General features: G+C 42.3%; 1 pseudogene; it reads right to left on the reverse strand.

The window, feature by feature from the left end:
- Window positions 1-3,295: 3,295 nt before the first annotated feature.
- Window positions 3,296-5,928, reverse strand: LOC133052278 (zinc finger protein 548-like; annotated as a pseudogene).
- Window positions 5,929-6,705: the final 777 nt, after the last annotated feature.

A 6,705-nucleotide genomic window follows, 5' to 3' on the forward strand; every position in this document is an offset into this window, starting at 1 on the left:
TTTGAGAAAGCACAGGTAACCAAGGTAGTGGAAACTACTCTACCTACAAGGCTGTGCAGCTACGGCCATGCACCAGGGAGACTTCTGGGTAATGCAGCTTCCTCTGCCGACACTACCTACCGACTCTTGGAGAGTAAGTCACTTCCTACCGGACCTGCAAAAGCCGAGAAGCACCCTCAGGGACACCAGGAAAAGGAGTTCCCTGCTCCAGCCATGGGAGGGCCTTCACTTACTCTTAAATGGGATGCTCCTAAATTTGTAGAGGAGTCTTGAAAAAGCCCACAAAGCTTAGGGACCTGTAATTTGAGATAGTAATATATTTGTAATAGTGGTAAAGAACCCGCCAGTCAATGCAGGAGACAGAAGCAGGTTCGATCCTTGGGTCAGGAAGGTCCCCTGGAGGAGGGCACAGCAACCCACTCCAATGTTCTTGCCTGAAGAATCCCATGGACAGAAGAGCCTGGCAGGCTACAGTCCGTAGGGTCGCCAGGAGTCGGACATGACTGAAGCGACTTGGCATGCACACACTAACCACATCTAGTTCTAATCTACACACCGAAATGGACACATCATATGACACTCTATGTCCATTCATAGCTGTCACCTATCTTTTTGCCTGTAAAATACATGTAGACCAAAGCTTTAGAGACTGTTTCATGACCTTCAACATGCAAAAGACCCCAGACAGGGCATGAGGGAGAGTTGGAGAGGTGGTATCTTTCCTGCCTTGATCATGAGTGATTGTGGTCCAACCTAGCAAACAACACTTTTATTGAAATGTTTATTAGTCTGAGTTTCTTTCAAAAGCTGAAGCCCAGCTCTAAAGGAGAGCAAATTATCATATGCCATTTCCTGCCAGGATCCATCACTAAACAAAGATGATAGACGACAAATTTTATGTACATTTTACCACACCAAAATGATTAATGATAAATGGATAAGAACTTTTATGACACAAACACACAGCTGAAAGACACTACAAGAAAAAAGCCAAATAAGAAAAATATAGAAAGATATGCCAATGGAAGCTTGGTTCAAAATTTAAGATATTAATTTCCTATGAAACAATTCAAATTTCCTTAAACTTAATCTACCCACTTTATTTTTTTTTTTCACTTACCCACTTTAAACAACTTTTTCTCAGAGTGATTGTCAGAAAATGCAGCTCTAGTATATTACAGGGCCTTGCTTATTCCTATATGATGCCATGCTTTTGCACACACAAAATAATAGTAAATATAATACTAGAAATACATTTTAGATATATACAAAAAATAAATGCATTTAATGAAAGCAGCCATCCATGAATAACAATAAAGTTCCAGGAAATACGAACTGTATTGGGAATCCCCTGGCAGTCCAATGGTTAGGACTCTGCAGTTTTAACTCCTGAGGTCCTGGGTTCAGTCCCTGGTAGGGGAACTAAGATCCTGCAAACTGCATGGTGTGGTTAAAAAAAAAAAAAAAATCACACTGTAATAGCTCCCTGGAGATGGCAAGTTGGCTAGGGCTGAGAGAGAGAATACAAAGGGGTCAGTGGAAATTCTATAAGTAATGGACATGTTCATTATTATGATGTTGGTGATGGTTCCCTTATGCACTCGTGTGAAAATACATTTTACACTTCCAGTGAATGGTTTAATATGTGTCAGTACCTCAGTAAATATGTCAATAAAATTTGGATTTCTTCGTCTACAAATATCTGGCATAATATTAGTAGTACTGACTCCATCAGCACCCTTCCCTATGTCTTAGGTGGGTCAATTCTGATTCCTTCTCAAAGCAGAAGGAAGTACTAACAAATGCTTCAACATGGGGATATTATGCTAAACTAAATAAGCCAGTTGCAAAGGGATGAAAAATGTATGATTATAATTGTATAAAGTATCCAGAGTAATCAAATTCATAGAGACATATCTGGTAGGGAAGGAGTAGGAAGAGATGTTGTTTAATGGGTGTAGAGTTTTATTTTTGCCAGATGACAAGAATTCTGGAGATGAGTTGTGCAATAAGTGAATTTTTACACATACTAAACTGTACAATTTAAAAGGCAGAGGGTTAACTTTGTTACATATATTTTACCACAGTCAAAATTAGAGCAGATATTTTGCTGAAGTCTTTCCCCATTTGCAAAACTCTGCTGTGAACTTTTTGATGCTGAATGAGGTGGAAGTTTTGGCTGAACTTAATTTAAATTGTTGCACAAATAATGTCTTTCTCTGTTGTGAAATCTCTGATGTGCAACAGGGCTGTTTCACCTAAAGACTTATCCACATTCATTGCTCTCAGAAGGCCTTCCTTTGCTGTGAACTCTTGATATCTGAGAGATGTACCCCAAAATTTCCCATGTTTCCTGTACTCCAAATGTCCACTCCAAATCAACTCAGGGTGCTTCTCCAGTGTACGGAGTTTGGCGTTCTTGTGTGCTAAGTTGCTTCAGTTGTGTCCAAATCTGTGCAGCCCTATGGACTGTAGCCTTCCAGGCTCTTTTGTCCATGGGATTCTCCAGGCAAGAATACCGGAATGGGTTGCCATGCCCTCCTGCAGGGGATTTTCCACACCCAGGGATCAAACCAGCATCTTTTGTGTCTCCTACATTGGCAGGCAAGTTCTTTACCACTAGGAGTTTGGAGTAATACCTAAAGAATTTGCCATATTCTCTGAATTCATAGGGTTTTTACCACTGTGAATTCTTTCTCAACGAGGTGGTTCAGTTCAGTTCAATCGCTCAGTTATGTCCGACTCTTTGTGACCCCATGGACTGCAGCATGTCAGGCCTCCCTGTCCATCACCAACTCCGAGTTTACTCAAACTGATGTCCATTGAGTTAGCGATGCCATCCAACCATCTCATCCTCTGTCATCCCATTCTCCTCCTGCCTTCAATCTTTCCCAGCATCAGTGCCTTTTCAAATGAGTTACTTCTTCACATCAGGTGGCCTAAGTATTGGAGTTTCAGCTTCAACATCAGTCCTTCCAATGAATATTCAGGACTGATTTCCTTTAGGATGGACTGCCTGGCTCTCCTTGCAGTCCAAAGGATTCTCAAGAGTCTTCTCCAACACCACAGTTCAAAAGCATCAATTCTTTGGTGCTCAGCTTTCTTTATAGTCCACCTCTCTTTATAGTCCAACATCCATACATTACTACTGGAAAAACCATAGCTTTGACTAGATGGACCTTTGTTGGCAAAGTAATATCTCTGGTTTTTAATACGCTGTCTAGGTTGATCATAACTTTTCTTCCAAGGAGCAAGCATCTTTTAATTTCATGGCTGAAGTCACCATCTGCAGTGATTTTGAAGCACCCCCAAAATAAAGTCAGCCACTGTTTCCCCATCTATTTGCCATGAAGTGATGGGACCAGATGCCATGATCTTAGTTTTCTGAATGTTGAGCTTTAAGCCAACATTTTCACTCTCCTCTTTCACTTTCATCAAGAGGCTCTTTAGTTCTTCGCTTTCTGCCATAAGGGTGGTGTCATCTGCATATCTGAGGTTATTGATACTTCACCCGGTAATCTTGATTCCAGCCTGTGCTTCATCCAGTCCAGCACTTCTTATGATGTACTCTGCATATAAGTTAAGCAAGCAGGGTGACAACATACAGCCTTGACATACTCCTTTCCCTATTTGGAACCAGTCTGTTGTTCCATGTCCAGTTCTAACTGTTGCTTCCTGACCTGAATATAGATTTCTCAAGAGATACCAAGGGAATTAGAGATATTAATTAGAGGCTAATATTAATTAAATTAGTTATTAATTTAATTAATTAAATTAGAGATACCAAGGGAACATTTCATGCAAAGGTGGGCTCAATAAAGGACAGAAATGGTATGGACCTAACAGAAGCAGAAGATATTAAGAAGAGGTGGCAAGAATACACAGAAAACCTATACAAAAGATCTTCACAACCCAGATAATCACATAGATATGATCACTCACCTAGAGCCAGACATCCTCGCATGTGAAGTCAAGTGGGCCTCAGGAAGTGTCACTATGAACAGTTAGTGGAGGTGATGGAATTCCAGTTGAGCTATTTCAAATCCTAAAAGATGATGCTGTGAAAGTGCTGCACTCAACATGCCAGCAAATTTGGAAAACTCAGCGGTGGCCACAGGACTGGAAAAGGTCAGTTTTCATTCCAACCCCAAAGAAAGGCAATGCCAAAGAATGCTCAAACTACCACACAATTGCACTCAGCTCACCTGCTACTAAAGTAATGCTCAAAATTCTCCAAGCCAGGCTTCAACAGTATGTGAACCATGAATGTCCAGATGTTTAAGCTGGTTTTAGAAAAGGCAGAGGAACCAGAGATCAAATTGCCAACATCCGTTGGATCATTGAAAAAGCAAGAGAGTTGCAGAAAAACATCTATTTCTGCTTTATTGACTATGCCAAAGCCTTTGACTGTGGGGATCACAACGAAGTTGGGGTTGTTCCTAAAGAATTCTCCACGTTAAGGGCGCTCCTATTGTCCTCACTGTGGACTTTCTGGTGATGTAGGAGGTGGGACTTCCTAATGAAGGCCTTTTGACATTTTCTGCATGCATAAGGCCTTTCTGCAGTATGGGTTTTCTGATGCTGAAAAAGTACATTCTTGTGGCTAAACACTTTCCCACAGGTTTTCTGATGCTAAAAAAGTACATTCTTGTGGCTGAAGACTTTCCCACACTCTCTACACTCATAAGGCCTCTCTTCCATGTGATTTCTCCAATGTTTAATGAAACTGGAGTTGTACTGAAAGAATTCACCACATTTGCTACATTCATAAGGTCTTTCTCCAATGTGATTTTGCCAATGTTTAATAAGCTTGGACTTGTACTTAAAGAATTCCTCACATTCACAGACTGGCTTATAAAGAACAGAACAGAAAGTTCATAAGGCTTTTCTACAGTATGAGTTCTTTGATATCTAGTGAGTGTGGAGATATACCAAAAGAATTTCCCACATTTCCTGCACTCATAAAGCCTTTCTGTGCTGTGAACACTGATGTTTAGTGAGGACGGATGTGTCCCTAAATAAATTTCCACATTCACTGCACTTGGGCTTTCTCCAGTATGAATTCTCTCATGTTTAATGAGTGTTGACTTAAAGAATTTCCCACATTAACCACATTTATAAGGCCTTCTTACATTGTGACCTCTCTGATGTCTGGTGAATGTAGACCTGTACATGAAAGGTTTCCCACATTTGCTGAACTCATAAGGCCTTTCTCTGGTGTGAAGTCTCTCATGTCTCACAGTCTGTAGTTGCATCTAAAGCATTTCCCATATTATCTGCACTCATAAGGGCTTTCTCCATTGTGAATTCTCTGATACTTTATAAAGTAGGCTTTGTACTTGAAGCATTTCCCGCATTTGCTGTGCTCATAAAGCTGTATTCCAGTGTGGATTTTCTGGTGCTCAACAAGTATCTGTTTTCGGCTGAAGGTTTTCCCACACCGAGCGCACCTGTAACCACTCTGTTCACGACCAAAGGCCTCCCGGCACTCAGTGTCCCCATGTGGCTGCCCCTCACCATGAGGGCCCAGCTGCTGCAGAAGGCCTGTGCTGCCGGGAAGGGCTTCTCATCTCTGCTGCAGGTCAAGGTCCTCTCTCCTGTGTGAACACTGCTGTTGGTCAGAAATGAAGGCTGCCTCTCAGCCCTTCTGCAAAGTTTGTCTCTAATCTCCTCCTGGTGCTGGAAAAGGTCTACTCCACAAATTTACAGTCCTTCATCAGGGTACGTTCCGTCATGCTCAGGCAGAGGCAAAAGGTCTCTGGAGAGTGGGCCACACATGTCACTGGACTGGGCCTTCCTGGAGGATGGATCTGGCTTTGCAGTCCTGACCTCTGACATCCCTATAGAAACACCTTGCTCAGAAGAGGCCTCCTCACCCTGGGCTCCATGCCAACAACCTGTAACCAGATAGATGCTGGTAAAGTGCATGTTGATTTTGATGGAAAGGAGAGCCCCATCAGAAATATGTGTGTCACACACACCCAAGACCAAAGCCAGAGAGAGGAAGGTCTGCTGTGCAGAGATGGACCTGGGGAGCTTACATGATGAGAGAGCCCTGACCACGGCTAAGGACTGAAGGAAGAGTCACTGTTTCCATTGATTTGAGATGCTATGATAAAATATCACAGGCTGGCTGGCTTATAAGGAAGAGAAATTTATTTCTCACACTTGTAGAAGATGGAATCTGGAGATCAGTGTGCATTTTTCTAGGGTGCAGACTTCTCTTTGTCCTCACATGGTGGAAGGAGCTTTTATGACAGCATGAATCTCATTCACAAGGGCTCTGCCTGCATGAACTGGTCACCCTAAAGTCCCTATCTCCCAATATTGTCACCTTGGGCACAAGGTTTTCAACATATGGATTTGGGGGCAAAACTAACATTCAGACCATAGCAGGGAGGAAAGGCAGGCCTCCAAGTAAACACAGGCATGGCTACTAGTGGCAGTGGGCACTGTGGCAAAGGTTGTTTCCGGACCTAGAAATACCTGACAACAAAAGTGATGCTACATTCCAAGAACTATATGAATATGTGCAGACCTCAAGACATCTCATGTATAGGTCAAATGTAGAACACTGCAAAGGGTTCAATGAAATGGAACATGTGACAAATGAAGGCCCCCGTAGGTGTGCTTAGACTGTGGCAACAGAAAGCAAAATGCAGAAGAAAAGGAAGAAGCAAGGTATGGCCAGTGGTCGCAGCATCA

The sequence above is a fragment of the Dama dama genome, chromosome 4 (genome assembly GCF_033118175.1).
Source record: "Dama dama isolate Ldn47 chromosome 4, ASM3311817v1, whole genome shotgun sequence".
NCBI lineage: Eukaryota > Metazoa > Chordata > Mammalia > Artiodactyla > Cervidae > Dama > Dama dama.